The 18303-nt window shown below is 37.5% G+C and overlaps 1 protein-coding gene across 3 annotated transcripts in view; it reads left to right on the top strand.

Moving 5' to 3' along the window:
- The window catches only part of LOC6651409 (5-hydroxytryptamine receptor 1), a 63874-nt gene that overhangs the window by 42198 nt on the left and 3373 nt on the right, over window positions 1-18303 (top strand). For 2 of the 3 annotated variants that reach the window (XM_047011239.1, XM_002073489.3), the window contains exons 2-3: window positions 12020-12068; window positions 12440-12519. The gene's annotated coding sequence lies outside the window, so the exon portion shown is untranslated. The remainder of the gene's footprint in view (window positions 1-12019; window positions 12069-12439; window positions 12520-18303) is intronic. The other variant, XM_047011238.1, reaches the window with a different exon arrangement.

Below are 18303 nucleotides of genomic sequence, written 5' to 3'. Positions count from 1 at the left end.
TTGATCAAGATCGGGTGACTATATCATATAGCTCCCATAGGAACGATCGGTCGTAAACAGTGACTTTCTTCAAGAACTTCGTCACTTTTGACGCGATTGCTTTCAAATTAAATATTTGTTAGTTTAGTGTATCTGTTAATGACTGTGCCGAATTTGATAAATATCGGGTTACTATATCATATAGCTCCCATAGGAACGATCGGTGGAAAACAGTGACTTTGATCAATATCTTTCCTATGCTAAGATTGTAGGCCGTTCTTTCGCAAACATTAGCCTTTTTGGCTTAAACGTTTTTCCACTTTGATGGCTTTAGGTAAGGAAAGAGTTACCAAAAAAATTGGAAGGGTATACAAACTTTGACGCGGTCGAAGTTAGCCCCGGCCCTCTGGTTTTATTTTAATTTGAAATAGTGCGTGGTATTACTGCTCTTTAATGTTTGTTTTGGTTCAAAGTTGAATAGGAACAGACATAGTGAAATATATTCTGAAATAAACTTTAAGCATTTTTTTTAAATGTACAAACATAAAATTAATAACCTTGTAGTTTTTTCGCACTTCTATATTTTGTAGCCGTCAAAAAACATTGGCAATCGTGGTTATGACATTACTCAATGAAAAAAATATGAGACTTTGGTAACAGTCGCAAAAATATAAATTCTGGATAAAAAAAAAGCCACAATGATTAAAAGCATTGCAAATGCAGGCGCTGTCGACGTAGCCAAAATGTCGAACAAAAAGTGCTTCATGATTGCCTTTTTTGAGAGCCAAAAAGTGTGAAATTCGATATGGCAAACGCATATAGTGGAGCACTTTTGCTGGAGATTGCCTGTGTTGTGGCATCATGAAGAGGCCAGAAGTGGTGGCTGGATGAAAGGAAGCTTTCAAATGGTGGCTAAAAAAAAAAAAACTATGAAAAAGTTGGCAAACAATGCAAAATTGCAGGCGGTTGGAAAAGTGCTCGAATTCTTTGTAGGTGTGAGATATGTAGTCATCTTTCCCTCTATCGTAGGAGTATTTAATTTAATTTTCAAGAGTTGTAATTGAAATGTATTTAATTTATTATTTTCATGCACTGTCAACTGAAACCCATGCGATATACTAATAAAAAATATCAAAATAAATTTCCAATTGCCTGACCAATCGATGCATTCAATCGTATCAAAATTGTGTAACCAAATTACATTGGTTGAATGGCCAAATAAGTGCATTAGGCGGCAAAGTGGCCAACAGGGGTTGGGAAGGCGTGGTGGATGGTTCTCGAGTGGGAAACGGCAAATGTTTGCGAGCTTGTTAAAAATGTTTGTCACAAAATCCACAAAGTATATGTGCGTGCAAACAGACAGAAATTGAGAGCAAGAGAAAGAGAAAGGGAGTCAGAGACAGACGGAAGTTTGGTGGAAGCGGAAATGCATTTTCGAAAACCGGAAATGTATCTGCATTCGAATTGCAAATAGCAATAGCAATGTGTTGTTCTTGTATGTCACCTGCTGCCAGATACACGGCAAAATGGTTGTCCAACATAAATATTTATAAATGTGAAGGTTTTCAACCTCCGGGTTAAACTGTAAAACAAAAAAAAAAACCAAAAGTAAACTCACAACTCTTTCCATTGGATGGAAATTGCAAACATGAAATGAGAAAGTTGTTGTGGTCAAAAGAGAAAAGTTAAATATGCATTGCAAATTTCGGGCTCATGTGGAAAATCATGTTAAGCCAAAATTACTTAAATTTGTTAACTCGCTTCAACTTAATTAAACAAATGAAACAAGTACCTACCTACCACATTCCCTGCCATACAGTCGTCTAGCCTCATGCTAAAATAATTTGCATATTAATTAAACCTTTCAGCTAAAACTTGGCAAGCCCTTAAGCTAAAAGGTCAAATATCAGAGTCCCTAGACCGCAAGCCATAAGCTGACCACACGCACACGCACATGTTTGAACACACACTCACACACACACACACTAAGAGCCGCACACCCACAGATGGCCTGTTGGTTCATTAGACTCTCCTGGCAAATTTCCATTGGGCACGTCAAAACAATACAACACCAAACATAATGACTCCGACACTGACTCCAGATCCACCAACAATTTCGTCTTAGCGCAACCCACAAAACTTTTCTTTTGCTAAGCAGCCTTTAAGCTCATCAAAATTTCATTTCATTTTATTTCCAACGAACAACGAGCAAAATAGAAATGGATAAAATGGACGAAACAATTTGCCCGTCAACCAACAAAATTTATCTTGCTCACTTTGGATGTCACTTAAATATCAATTTAATTTCCATAATACAAAACCCCAACCAACCATCAACACAAGTTTCTTATCAAACAACTGTCAACTGGCGGCATCCTTCGGGGGCTTTTCGCTATGATTGACACGACTTGCCTTGCCTTGCCTAAGAATAGGCACCGAAAACTAGTTGACAGACAAAACATATCGCCAAAGTGAGAGACAAACAACTTGATAGATTCAAATAATAATGAAAATAGAAATTTGGAACTGACAACCAACAGCAAGAAGTAGTCCACTTATGTCTCTTCGTGTGTAATATTACTAAGTGCAACTATTGTTAATTGTATTTGCTAAGCACTTCGAGCATGATAGCTGACATAAGGAGCATTTGGCAAAAATTGTGATGGCAAACGAATAGACAAGAAGTTTGAATACTCTAACAGCAAGAGATCGATTAAATAAATACCAAATGCATTAGTAGCTTTCTATGGAATTGAGAACTTATAAGAGAGTTACATTTTTATATCAGTTTAGTTAACTTAAACGAATGAGTCCACTGCGAGGGACATTTTGTAAGGAATCTATTATTTTAGCGAGGATTTTATTTGACCCACCATACATTTTCACTAATGGGCATTGGTATCATGGTGGATTGCTTTTAACTTGCCCCGCATTAAAAATACAACTAAAAATATATATTACGCTATTTCTATTCCACTTAGTTGCAAGGGACATGAGCAGAAACTACAACAACTAGACACTAAACGACGACTCATGCAAAATGTATTTTTATATATGTATGTATGTATAAAAGGGAGATGGTGTGGGTATACAATATACTTATATATACGTATATAAAGAAAAGGAACAAAAAACAATAAAAGCAAACTTAAAAGTCCATTAAAAATGTTAAAGCGACTTTATAAAAGTTCCCAGACCGCGTCAAGTTCATAGCTTGAACTGAGTGGGCGAAAGTGTACTAAACTGGACTGAACTGAATGGGATAGAATGGGTTTTGGATTGACTGACAGATATACGAACTTGCGGCGGGGTCCGGATGCCACTGCCACTGAGAGATGCGGCTTCCACTGCGGCTGTGGCTGATGTTGCCGACAATAAATAGAAATCTCAATTTACGATGCGTTAGCACTAGGCACTAATGCCATTGCATTGTTGTTCCTGTTGCTTTTGTTGGCTTCGTTGTCCTGGGTCCTTGGCCCTCCCTGGTCCTGGCTGGTCCATGACACGACTTGCCCGCCACTCACTAATGGCATTTGTGATGGTTGCGGTTATAGTTGCTGTCATCGTTGACTATGATGTTGATTGGCGAATCGACGACGCGACACATGCATGGATATCCATAGTGTCTCCTATCCTTGTACCCTTCAGTCGTTAAAGAGGATTTGTCCTGGGTAGCAGAGTGAGCGAGAGTAGAAAATGTGTGTTTATGTTGATATTAAAAAGTTTTTTCATTCGCCCAATCCAAAATGAAAACGAACAAAAACTTAACCGCCTCATAGTTCAATTATGCGATAAAAGTTAAGCACTTTAAAAGTTTCTGATACGTGACATAATTTGTGATAATGCACATTGAGCGCCATCATTGGTCTGAATTGTGTCAGACGCAGACAGTTGTCATCCCTGGGGGAATGAATAGCGACCAGAGGAGACTACACTTGCCAGCCAAGTTGAGAAAGAATTTACAATGGTGAGTGAAGTATTTGCTTATTGATTTCCAGTCAGTACTATCAATGCGATCGGTTCAACAATTTTATTGAACAGTGTAGCACAAATCCGATTCGTAGCTCAGACAACAATTTGTGAATCGTCAGTTGGGCTGGTCGGGTGCCTCAATTAGAGAACTCTGACTGGGAGTTCCGTTTTGGGCATTTGAGCAAATTAGCCACAGACCGTTGACGGATGAAGATGCACCCGGTTGGCCGGAAATTGCATGAGGGCGGTTGAAAAGCTAGGAAACGATAGGAATCGAGGCGAAAAAAACGAGCCGCAACCTTACTTTTAGGACATTAAGTGAACTCAATGGGTTTTTTGTTTCTTTTTTAAATCGCCAAAGCACCGAAGCAGATCAAATGCTAGCGGACTTGCGGAGTTGATTTGGAACAAAGACCGGCTAGAAATGAAACCGCAGCTAATTGGCACTTGAATGGAAATTCTAACTCAATTGGATGAACGCTCAATTGGCCGTAAGAAGCTGAAGCAGCAGGAGAACCAACATTGTTCGTCGTAAGAAATGAAAAGGTTCATGGGTCAGAGTGGTCCAGTAACTAACATTTAATTTGGCCCTTTTTACTGTTTACGCAGCCATTGTTGAGACTTTCAGATAGTTTCTCGTTATGCTTGTTGCCCCAACGAGTGGGCAGTTCTCCCATTCTCTTTCGCCAATTATCGCCATTCCTGCTCAGGCAATTGCAGTTGCTGTCAGCTGCCAATTTTTAATGAGCTTTTCGCGATGCAAATTTCTTTTTCCTCTGCTCGCCTTTAGTTTATTTTTCATGATGTATTTCTTTTCGCCTAAGAAAGTTTCTGGCGATTTGCATAAGAGTAAAAAATGCTGCATTCTATCATCTTGAAATTGATGAATTTATGCTGTCGGCCAAGTGAAACTAGAAACAAAAATAATAATAATAACAAAGTCTACAACAAAAACAAACTTTGTATGGTTGCAACAAAAAGTTTCGCCTGATAAACACACTAAGCATCTACCCGAGTTGCAAGTTTTCCAAGTGCTCGGAAAATAGGCGCCAAAGTTTATACCAAGAATAGATAGAGGACATTGTTGTTTATGTCGCCTGTTGGTTGTTATTTTGCTTCTCTTGTTATTGTTGTTGCTGTTCTTCGTCTTCGTGTTGCTGGGGCGACAGAGAGAAAAAAAAAACTTTTTAATTAAATTCCCATGCCAAGTATAGCGACCGTTATTATTTTTAAAATAAAAAATACGCTGTGGAATTTTCAGAATGCAAACCAATAAAAAAAGAAAACACTTGCTGACAAGTTTTTATAAAGTGGAAAAATTCCACTTTTCACCCTCAAAAAAAAAAGGTGAGTGAAACTAAATTCTTCCCTTGAGAAATTCAAGTTATGGCCAAGAAATCAGTTAAGTAAATACATATTATAAAATGGAACACAGTTTGTGTTGAAGTTTACCAGAATTCTGACCAAAACGAAGATACCTTTTATACCCTAATAATAATAGGGTGTATTAATTTTGGCTACTTTTCAAAGTAGCCTTCAAGCTATGGGCAAGGGAAGAGTAACGAAAAATTTGGCAAGTGTATACAAGCTTCGAAGCGGCTGAAGTTAGCCGGGCCCTTTGGTTTTGTATTACGGCAGAATTGACTACGAAGCAATAATCTTGGAATAATTTGCATATATTTTTATACCATACACCCATAGGGTGAAATGGTATATTAAAGTCGCCAAAATGTATGTAACAGGCAGAAGGAAGCATCTCCGACCCCACAAAGTATATATATTCTTGATCAGGATCAAAAACCGAGTCGATCTAGCCATGTCCGTCTGTCCGTCCGTCCGTCCGTCCGTATGAACACCTAGATCTCGGAGACTATAAGAGCTAGAGCCACCAAATTTGGTATGCAGTCTCGTGTAGTATGTACGCTTATCGAGTTTGTTTCAAATTTTTGCCACGCCCCCTTCCGCCCCCAGAATTTACATAAAACTGTTTTTCTTAAAAAGTATAGCAGATAGAAACATCAAATTTGGGTTATATACTCGTTTAGTTAGCGCGCAGAAAATAATTGTTCCAACTTTTTGCCACGCCCCCTTCCGCCCCCGGAATTTACATAACTCTGATTTTCTTAAAAACTATGAAAGCTACCGACATTAAATTTGGTATGTAAGTTAGCCTAATAGACGCGCAGATATTGACTATTTAAAAATTTTGCCACGCCCATTTCCGCCCCTGAAAATTAACCAAAACTGATTTTCTCGAAAACTAACAAAGCTAAACTCACCAAATTTAGTATGTATATTGGCTTAGTATGCGCGCAGAATACATATATTTTAATATGTTGCCACGCCCACTTCCGCCTCCATAATTTAGAAAAAACCGATTAGCTCTTGCAATTTTTTGACCATCGCGATCAAATTTGGCAGACTAATAAATCTTATCTATTTCTATCAAACTACCAAATTTGATTGAAATCGGACTAGAAACATACAAAATATACGTATGAACGTATTTTGCTACTCGATCCAAAAGGGCAGAATTGGCCGTTGGCTGGTGGCGGCGCTAGAGTGCTTGTGTGTTTGTAGAGTGAGCGAGATAGCAAATGGTATGAGGTATGTTAAAACAATTTAGTAGACATACATTTGGTTTTCGAAATTTTAAATATTTGTTTCACCTGGTGTATGGTATACCCAAGTCGGCGAGACGACTTACTTACTTCATTACTACTGCAATTATGCAATCGAGTTCTTGATTCAAACAATATTTTTTTATATTTTAATATCTGATTTAATGTTTTTCTTTTTTATTAAATTGCATTTAATGTGCACAGCTTCTTGGCTTTTATGTGAATTTTTTGTTTCGCTGAGAGCAGCAATCGTAAAAATGAAATTGCATCTTTTTACTTTGACCTGTGCAATGGAAATTTCATTCGGAATCGTTTAATATACATTTTACAGATATATCTACGTATAAACTTACTACGTTTTTCCTTGCATAGCTGGTTGCTTCATGTTATTTGCCGTTGGCTCTTGGGGGGGAAATTTCATTTGCTTTTCATTGGGTTACTCCGGCGTGCGGATGCAGCTGTACGTTGTGCAACCTTTTCCGCCCTAGCAACAGGTGCATGTTTATTACCTAGGCTGTCTTCGGGCTATGGTCAGTTTGCTTGCCCTTCATCCTGCTCCATGGGTGGGCAACTGTTGCTGCTGTTTGCATTTTTATCGCAAACCGCCTTAAGGGAGAAAATGGTTTCTGCGTGCAGGAGTTAACGGAGAAACGTGGCAAGTAGGCGAAGAGGTTCAAACAAACGCCACCAGCAGACAAATCAATGAGAAATTTAAAGAGGTCGTAACCAGAATGGATGGGAAAAAGCTATTTATTGACAAACGCAAAAGAAAAATTTCCACAACTTTCAATCTGTTCGTTTGCCATAATTGCAAATCTGTTCCCATGCAATTAGTTTTATAATTGAACAAGCAAAGTGCTGAACTTGAAGTTTGCGTGACTTGATATCAACAAACGATATTTGTACCTGTCGTACCTGTATATTATACAGAAATTCATAGTCACCACAAAGGAAAATCCATCAAATGGCACAGCAAACTTTTCTATCAAGCTTTGCGTTTCTTTTTCATCGGTTTGTCGGTGTTGTTTTTATCTTTGGCTAAATTTAGCATACGTTTCATGTCAGAGCGCACAGTAAAGGAAAAAACTTTTTGGACAAAAATTCATGGGAAGCATTGCCAAAAAAGTGAAATAAACAAGCTAAAAGTCGAAAAATGAAAAAATTCAATTCAAACGTCACATTGATGCGTCATAAAGAAATCATAATTCTATCGTAAAGATGAAAAGTAAGCAGGGAAGACGTAAGCAATGTCATGAGAGGGCCAGAGGAAGTAGAAGAGGTTTCCTTGATATTCTATGCAAGAAACGTGTCTGTCAGCATTTTGAAAATCTGGTGAATGTCTGAACAGCTTGTCAGAGAACTGCGAGGAACGCGCCAGCATATGTATCTTATGAATGAAATGGCAAATACGCACACAGATATATGTACACACACATAATGGGGAACTTTTCCTCAATGAAGGCGAACGTGAAATGCATCAAGGTTTTGATTGCCAGTGGCCCGTTTCTTCTTGTCAGTTGACAGTTTTTGGCAAAAGCAAAGAATTGATTGCGTTTGCCTTCTTTTGAATGCCGCAAATTGCAAGTATCTGAAATTCGATTGCTAGTTCGTTCAATGGCAACACAAAGCATCAAATTGAGCATGCCAAAGCAAGTGCCGATGATTGAATGTAGACAGATTCCACATACACAGGTGAAGGAAATCACTCAAAATCTCAAACCCACAAAGATTAAAGCAGGTTCATTTACTATTGTCAAAGACAACGTTTAAAATTGCATTTAAGTTTTACATGGTTTTATTTTTAATGGATGTTTTAGATTGCATATGTTTCATACAATATTTGTAGCTAACTCAACTCTTAGCTCTGCTTTAGTTGAGAACTGTTCACAAAGATATCCAATTCTGAAATATATACAAACCTTGTATAGCCTTGATATTTAAAAAGAAAACAAACACACTTTTCACAGCTCAAATTTACACAACGTTCTTGTTTATCATCATTAATCATTAAAATTGCAACTTAATTTCGAAGATAGCATTTGCCAGTCTATCTTCTTTACGGCGAAAACCCATTTATCTTGAATTTCCTTCCGCCTATTTTGTAATTGCTTTTTGGGTTTGGTTTCTATTTTGAGCAAAATTGATCGTGTAACAAAACTGTCGCGTCCTTATTCTTATATTCTCGAATTTCAATCAAATACCAATATTTACATTTTTCACTTAGCCAAACGAGGAAGAAATATAAAAACGCCAAACACAAAGACAAAACAGTGTGGAAAAAAACAAAGAAAAAAGGATGGGCTAAAATGCGTTTTCGGGTAATATAAAATTGAAAACGAGCCACTAAAGAGTGGGCCAAGGCAAGGACCAAAACAGCCAACCCGCTGAGCTGTCTGAAATTGAAAGCTGAAGCTTCTTTGGTAGCCTTGAAAGAAAAGAAGAAAAAAAGAAGGAGAAACGCCAGAATTAAACTAATATTTATCAAAGAGATGAGCGAGACGTGCTTCAAGCCAAACAAAAGCGACAGCTGTGTCGGCGCCAGGCCAAAGTGCCATGGAAGGAAATGAAGAATAGCACCACCGGGCAGAAGGCACAAAGAAAGGCCCAGGACTAAGCAGAGAATGCACTGTCATGGAGATGGTTCTAAGAAAAGTGACGTTGTCAAAAACCAGCATGGAAAATGAATGGACTTATTCCTTGCGCCGTCATCTCTATGTGAAGTGCCTAGCTAACTGTTATGCCCCCTTAGCTCATATGCCGGCTCCAGCTAAACAACTAAAAGCAGTGGAAACTTTATGCTAATTAGCAGCTGCTAACCAACGTTTAAAAACTTTGCACTTAACTAACAATGACGGGGGGTGGCGCAGTGAGGTGTGTTTGTGTTTGTGTGCTCCTGGATTTACGACAATCCTGATAAAATTCTGAATTTTGCAGACGGATTTTCTGTACTTTTTGTTATTTTTTTGCTATTTCATTCTGCGTCGCCGTTTTATTTATTTATTGTTTGTATTTTGGGATGCATTTTCAAATGACACAGCTGGCTGCTTCACCATAAAATACAATTATATATATATAGTACATAATTGCATTGAAATGGCAAAATAAAATGGCTATAAATATGGCCATTGTGCAGAGTAAACGATGACGCTTTTCCTGCCGAATGCCAACAATGCGAGCCATAAATTAACTAAATTGAAAACCATTTTTGGTGCAGAGCATTTTCAAAAGCTTTTTCTTCTTCCTTTTTTCTCTTCATAAACCCAACAGATTCGCGCCATACTTTTATATTTATTTATTATACTTTCTACTGGGTTCGTTTATTACAAAACGCCTTATAACTGGTACACCGGTTGCAACTAGTTTTACCTCTCAGTTATATATTCGTATGCCCAAGCAGAGCATTTGGAAATCAACAATGCTAACACAGTTTCATTTCGTTTTTCTTTTTTACGCTAGCTGCGCACATAAATATGCAATAGAAACTTTTCTCACGTTTTTGATTGCATTTTTTTGCCATTTCTTTTTCAACGCCCTCCATTCAACCACCGTAACATTTCAGCGCAACGTCATAAATATTTACTATTTACTTTCACCCAACAGAAATGGCAACTATCCTGTGCTCATTTATCTTTGTAATGTATATGAGACTCCCATTACTAAATATAATGGAGATAATCAAAAGTGAGCTAAACTTCTTAGCCAGCTACTCGCAATGCAGCATGTGACCAAAAACCACACAATGCACTTCATTAACTTAATTAAAAATCTTTTGCGGCAACTACAGTAGCTTGGCAAATAGTCATCTGATAATGTGTGGCTGTGTGGGTGTGTGTGCGTGTGTGTGTGAGAATGTGTGAAAGGGAACTTGCAGCAAGTGCAAGAACCGCAAAGCGAGTCAATTTCAGTTGAGTGCGAATAATGCGCCAGACACACACAAACACTCACACATACACAGTACAGTGTGCATACGTATGGAGTCCTGACAGTCCTTGCCGCATTCATAACGCTCATCTTGCTGACTGCAGTTGCTCTCTCACTCTTTCTCCTCACTTTATCTCGCTTGCTCTCTTTTTGCTCATTCGAAGCGTAAACTCAATTAAAAAATGTCGAGCTGTTGCTACGTGTATCAAGCCGCATTCGCCCTGATGACAGAAGTTGATTATCTTTATCCTGTGAAACACACACACAAAAGCAACCAACATGCCTCTCTCTTTTCCACAAAACATTTTTTTTTTGTAGTTTGTATGTCATTTAAGCACCGCGTGTAAATGCATTTTAGAAGTCTTAACACCTTGCTAGGGATTATTTATATTAAATGCGGATTAGGTAACATTGTATTATCTAATAATATAAAATAATTCTTTTATTAATAGTTTGAGTAAAAATATTCAAACTTGTGTTTTAAATTTGCAAGAGAAAATTATTAATCTCAAAGTTTTCATTAGGTATTGGCAAATTTCTTGTCTCTGGTCTGTCATATGATTCAGATTGCTAGTTTCCAATGGAAATTTGGTCATAAATGATGCAAACAAAGTCATTGAATATTGAGCGATTGTTTGTTGGTTGGTTGCTTGGTTGTTTGATTGTTTGGTTGTTTGGTTGTTTGGTTGTTTGGTTGTTTGACTGGTTGAGTTGGGGGAACGGCATATAGTCTGGCTGGCAGACACATGTGGCAGTTGTTGGGCAATTCTTAGCACGCATTGTTGGCTACGATTTTCTCATTTTCATTCGCATACAGTTGCAATCTCTCCTTCTTTCAATCCCTCTGTCTCTCTCTCTCTCCCTCACTTTATTTTCCATTTTCATTCTCGTTCGCTAGCATGTCTACAATGTCGGCAATGCAGCTCTAAGCATGATGTTGATGAAGCGCATGCAACAGTTCAACTTGGTTAAAAGGCGTGTCTGGCTGCTGGCAATTTGTTGCTGACAATTTCTTGTTGGCGCTCGATGTTCATGTTGTGGCAAACTGCGTGTGTGTGTGTGTGTGTGTGTGTGTGTCGGTGTATGTAAGAATGTGGAAGAGAGCGGGGGATTTGTGTTCGTTCTAGACGATAAAATTTCAATTTTGCCTTACAGTCAAATGCGTGCGTATGTGGAAATGTATGTGTCTTCTCTTTAACGTTTCCGCATGTTTAGCCAAAGTTCAGAGGAGCACAACATGGCGTATGATTGATGCCGTCTGAAGTACACGCACACAGCGGTAATATACAGAAGCTTATTACAGGCATTTACATAAAGAATAAACTTATGCATGTCAGTGAGTGTGTGTGTGTGTGTGTGTGTGAGTGCGATTGTGTGTACATATGTGATAAGTGGAAAGGTGTCTGAGTCTTCTTCAGGCATTGATGGAACGACTGTCTTAACTCTCATTATACGTTTAGGCACGTTAATTACTTTCATAACTTCCATATAAGTCCCTACTAACTGAATTATCTCTTTCATTGCAGCTGCGTCGAGCGAGAGATAGACAGACTTACGACAAGCTTCAAGAATACCGTAAGTGTTTACCCATCACATAATACAAAAGACCCACAAGTGCCTAGAAAAGGTTTAATAAGGCTTAACTTTAGCTAAAATCTGGTTTGGTTTTAAAATACTTTCGCTTGCTTACTGGAGGAATAAAAGTGCTGGAATGTAATTTAATAAGTTTACTTCACATAAGGAATTGTTTGATTTAAACTTTACTAATCAAAGTCAACGCATGGCGTTACTTGCTTAATATCTAGTCCAAATCATCTGTATTATACAATTTACTCACATACTAACATTTACGTTATTTATTATAAACAATTCAATTAGTTGCAAATAGAAGAGCACAAAGTAATCTTGATGGCTCACATAAAATCCATTTTATTGTTCACTCTCAGATCATAGCCAAAGCAACATTCCAATGGAGCAGCTGCAGGAATGAGAAGGAGTAGCAGAAGGAGCAAAGGGGAGTGAGTAAGTAAGTAGTACATAGGGACAAAGAGCACATTTGAAAATTTCTCATAAAAGTCACGAGTATATTGAGTGAAAAATTGTTTGCCAAGAGAATGCGTTTCCTTGTGTATATTGCACTGCATTGAGGAATAGCCACCGATGCAGGATGTGAATGTATGCAATTTGGTTTTAAGATGAGCGAGACGAGTAAACCGATATATGTATATATATATACAAGCCATGGTGACCTTTGTTTGCTAAGATTGTATTGAAGAATTCCCACCATATCTGAATTCGAATGTCGTCAAATAAAAGTGGCTATTCAATTTGAAATACAATACGTAATAAAATTGTAAATTGCAAATTCTTTAAAGCCATTTTATATCCACTTAAAATTCACATTGAAATTGTCTATACATCAAAATATGAGTTTGTGTGTATATACATACATACGTACATATGTATGTATGTGTGATGTAAATTCAAACAAAATATTTAAATTTTTATGATGATGTCACTGTGCGTCAGACAAATAATTTTAGAACCAATAAATTTGGTTTATGCCGCAAAATGGCAAACAGCAAATGTTTGACTTGGTGAAATTAACATTTATGTTGGTATGTCAGCCATATCAGCAGCAGGCAAAAGAAACAAATATAAAATTCTTAAGAAGGGACGAACCAAAAAATGAATTGTTCACAAAAATATGTGTTTTTGAATACTGCGGCAGATACTTAAATGTAAAATGCGAAACAACAAAAGATGCCAACACATAAATGTTTCGTGTTCTCGAGTAATGTCAAAAGGAATTCTTTTCTTCAAACAGCGGAAGCAAAAGAAACGTAAAAAAAACGTCTCTCAACAAAATAATACATCACCCACAATTTATGTAACATTCAATGCCTTATTACAGCACACACACACACATTCTGTATTTATGTTTGTATGTGTGTATGTATGTAAATGCAAATCATATCACTCATACGCCTACGTGAGCTTTGAACGACAAAAAGGGAAAACATTATCAAAAATGAAACACCAGTGAAAATGTCAACTAAGAAACAACAACAACGACAACAACGACAAAAACAACATCCAAACGATAAGCAATTCTTTGGGAAAATGTTTCCACTGCTGGGCGTCTCTCTACACATGTTTTGTGTGCAAATTTTATTATGCACACAAACAAATACACATAACTCTCTTACCCATACATACAGTCACAAGCACATCCTCACTCACACACATATGAAGCAGTTTGCCATGCCATTTTACATAAACAGTTGAATTACACTAGCGAACCAAAACAAAATAAGAACAAAATCAGCTTAGCACAATTTTGTTGCATACTTATCGGCTGAGCTTTGGGAATCTCCGAAAAATGCATATATCCGAATGATTTAGCTCTTTTCTGATTGTCTCGTCCGTATGGTTGAGTGTTTTTTATAAGCAATACTTTTAAGAGTAACAGATTCCAGGCAATAATATGAAAATACATTTCTTTGAATGTCATTGGGTACAAAAAAAGTATTCAATAGTTGTGTTTCCTGTTACCTAAATGTTTAAAATCTTTGTTCTATAGTGTACACCCGCTTGGCATAAATATATGATTCGAAATCAACGCATTCATTATTTACAACCATGCCGACATTAAAAAAAGTAGCAGAAGAAAAACAAACGCAAACCAGCAGCAGCTTGACACATAAACATCAAGTGCGCAGGAATCCTCCATAAAATCTCCCAGAGACTCACACACACACACATAGACACACAAATTCGACAGGGCATGCTCCCGTTTTTTCCAATTCTTCCTCTCAAAACAGACAAACCCCGAAAAGCAGGAAAATGAGAATGGGAAATGTGAGGCGAAGGGAGAAAAAGGGAAGCTAACGTCGACAGCAGCAATTTAAAATTGCTGGCTTTTTAACTCGCATCCATTTACAGCAATTTTGTGTGCTCTCAAGGCGTGTGCGTGTCCCTGTCGTCTGTCAGTCTGGTCGTTTGTCTGTCTATCCGTTCATCCGTCCGTGCATACATACTTCTGTCTGTCCCCCGTGTGACGTGTCAGGTTGAAATTACATCAGGCACTTGGCAAATGGCAAAAGCTCCAAGGATAACACATAACATAAATAAGCAGCATGCCGACAAAAATTGAAAAACAAGCTTGATGTGAAATCAAATTTTATGACTCAATAATTGAAATGCGTTTGCGAGCACATGAAATGAGACTGAGCAAAAAAAAAAAAGAGAACGAATACTCGAAACACTCAACTCACTTTAAGCATGAATCTCGTGGCTGTAGGGATTTAGCCCGTTAACCGCTGTCGGACACTTGAATGACAGGGTAGAGCGCTACAAGTCAAGTTTTTGCAATGTATATCTTGTAGCTTATCCTCCATTCTCTCCCATTTTCTTTTCCACTCAACCTCTCTGTCATTCTGCTTTTAAGTAATTTATTTTGCAATTTTCACTGCGCGGCCAAAAGAAAAACGAAAGAAAAAATCAACTTTAATGCGCCTGGGTGGCGTCGGGATATATAAAGCGAAACGAAGCCGAGCCAAGCCAAAGTCAGTTTGGTCCGCAACAGACCATAAACTGCAACCAGCAACTGACTGCACTGCATTCGGCATTCAAGTGGCTGCAGTGGGGCACATTTTGCTTCTAGGAACAATTGCTTGGAATATTTGAAAAATTAACTTTACGCTGGATGATTTTTAAAAGCATTTTATGTGTTTCTTTGTTGCAGCATGGCCAGGGGAAAGAGTTGGCAAAGAGAATCCCAAGATAAGCTCAGCTTTAGTTTGCAAAGCTTGGTAAAGAGACTTTGTCAGCAGACAGACATTTATGATACGATAATATAAACAAATATTTGGTGTCAAGCGTAAAGAAAATAATTGAGTTTGAGGCATTAAATTTGCATAGCACTTAATAATCGTTGAGATGGCCAACATTAAGATAGTGGCCAAATAAACTACAAATAGTCAATTCCAGAGGCTTTAAAAATTCGCCAAGATTTATATAGTTAAACGCAAAATAAGTTTACACACCAGCGCCCATGAAAATGGCGCCAGTGGAAAATGAAAACAAACCACGTTTACAAATGGCTTGCACAAACAAATTTGAAAGTTTTGTCTGAAACTATACGCACACAGATAGAAGATATTCGTACATAAGTATGGGTATGTATTTAAACTTTGACTGAAATAAATCTTTCAGATTCACTCTGGCATCACTCTTCAAACTCGAGCGACTGCGGCTAACCCCAAGATGCCTGCCGCAGTGTGGCTTCTGCAGTAAACCAATGAAATTGCCAAATATTTGAAAAGTTCTCAGCCAAAGTTGCTTCACAAAATGTCAAATAGTGCCTAGACATGCGGCCAGATACATACATACATACATACATACATACCACTACACTACAATGCGAGGCAGGTGGAAAAAAAAAAGATTTTAAATTGTTTCGAAGGCACGTGAACAGGGCCATAAATATTAAAACCTGCTGACGGCTTAAGCAATACTATAAATGAAAAAACCAAACCAAACCAAGCCCAAAAAAAAAAAAAAAACAGGCAGGCAGGCAGCAGAAAAACTCCATCTGGGTGGAAATTTTTAAGCTTGCGGCAATTCCCCAGAAAAGTCATAATTAAATTTCATTATTTATGTGCTGTTGCTACTGATCCAAATGTAAGTCAACATTTGTGACAGGAGATTTACCAAATACTGTCTGCCACAGTCGGACAGGGCATTAAGAGGCTTACGATGTGTTTGCCAACAGCAAATAATTGGACCAATTTGTTGACCTGCCGCGCCAATGGACTAAACTCAGTTTATTAACATAAATGAACACATGAATGCACTTACAAAACCAAATCATAATATCATAAAATCATGCAAATGCTAATTACTTTTGAATTTCCAGTTCATATTCCACACAAAATACCATATCAAAAATGCCACACCAAAAATAGAAATACATGAATGTTGTTTCAGAATTATGCAAAACTAAGCGTAAAGAGCAAAAAACAACAATATGTATAATTATGGTGTTATCTTAGTCCCACACACTCACAAAGACTCACACATACACACACACACACAATTTGTTTGGCTAACAGTTTATTGAGTTTTCTGTTTTATTTGCTCTATGGAATATCTGTGAATAATCGTACACACTTAATCCATTCGTGCATGTGGCAAACTAAGTTGCTACCAATTTTGAACAATGAACCATTTTCGTTTAAATAAGGTAATTTCGGAAATTCTATGAAAAGATATGAAGAGGTAATGCTAATCCGACTATCAGACTTTCGGATACTTTTATTCAAAATTTTATATCTCAATCTCGAAGAAATGTATATGTAGGGGAGAGAGAATAACAGACTAAAAGCTATTGCATTTTAGAAAGCTATTTCAATGAACATCAATAAAAATTTAAAATCATTCAAGTTTTTATAAATAAATATTTAAATTTATTTATTTATTTAAATATATTTTCCTTAACAACTATTGGAACTAATTAACTCTTGTTACATTTGTTTTTGAGTTCTTTGGGTATCACTTTGTCCATCCTGTTGATAAATTGGTTATATGTAGTTTATCTTTCTATTATTGTGCGCACAAAATGTGCATAAAATAGAGTTTATAGAAATGTTTACCCAATTTAATTGAAAACCGAATTTATCTTTATTTACATCGAGTGTTCTTTCACACCACTTGCTTTTGAATTCGGTTTAATTTATGAATATTATTTCAAGCATAGAGCAGAGTTTTTAATTATGCGGGCGTTTGTTTTGCCATTGTGCCCCGATTTGCACGCTTAGTTGGCTTTAACTTTACGTTTTTTTCCTCCCTGATTATACACGATTTCGAATGGAAGTCGATGCCATGCACCTGGTACACTTTGATTGTGTGAAAAGTCTGGCTGTCTAGACGTAGCTTTCGATCCGCCTCATGCCATGCCCCGTAATGTTGTCTCAATTATCAGCACTCAGACTCAGACTCCAGTTGTTTTCAATAAATTTTCGCGCACTCTCTGAGACACATGAGAGCCCTAAAAGAAGAAAAACAAAAGTGCAAAATAAAGAAGAAGCCAAAATGGTCTCCGTATTTTTTTTTTCTCCAGCCATTTTCAATTGGGTGATAAGTTCGTCGACGCGTTTGTTGGCGGTGGCCTTCATAGATGCCTGCCATGCAACATTTTCCATTTTTGTAATGGAATTCAATTAAGAGCTGAAATGTATAAATTTTTATTTTTCGCCTGCGGTTTCACAACCTCACACTCACTTACTCCTTAGGGCCAGAATAAATATAAAAACGTCAAACGGAAGCTGCAAACAAAAAGCCAACAACAAGAAGAACAACTATGGGAGACGACGCCTTTTGACTGCTCTTTTATTTATTTGTTTCGCATGTTGAAGAGCGGTCAAGAGCAAGGCGGAGGAGGTGAAGAATAAAGGTCCTTCCTTGCAAACAATTCAATAATCAAAGGAAGTATGAAAATTAATACAAAAGGACGCCGTGGCGTCTGTGGTTGCCCTTCTTTTAAATGCCATATATTCACAATGATGATTCATCATCATCATCATCATCCACAGCCTCATCCTCATCATCGTCATGCCCATCTTGTTGATGGACAGAGAGAGAGTGAGAAAATGCTTAGTGGGTATACAAACCATCTGCAAATGGCTGCCGGCCATGAAAATGTTCGCGGTTGTTTGCTTCTTCCTCAGCTTTACTTTCCTACCAGCATTGTTTAAAACACAAAAAGGAAGACAGAACAAAAAATAAAAATAAAAAGGAAAGGAAAGGA

The sequence above is a fragment of the Drosophila willistoni genome, chromosome 3R, assembly GCF_018902025.1.
Source record: "Drosophila willistoni isolate 14030-0811.24 chromosome 3R, UCI_dwil_1.1, whole genome shotgun sequence".
Classification (NCBI taxonomy): domain Eukaryota; kingdom Metazoa; phylum Arthropoda; class Insecta; order Diptera; family Drosophilidae; genus Drosophila; species Drosophila willistoni.
The sequence above is the reverse complement of the archived record's forward strand: the minus strand, read 5'-3'. Positions and strand labels throughout refer to the sequence as shown.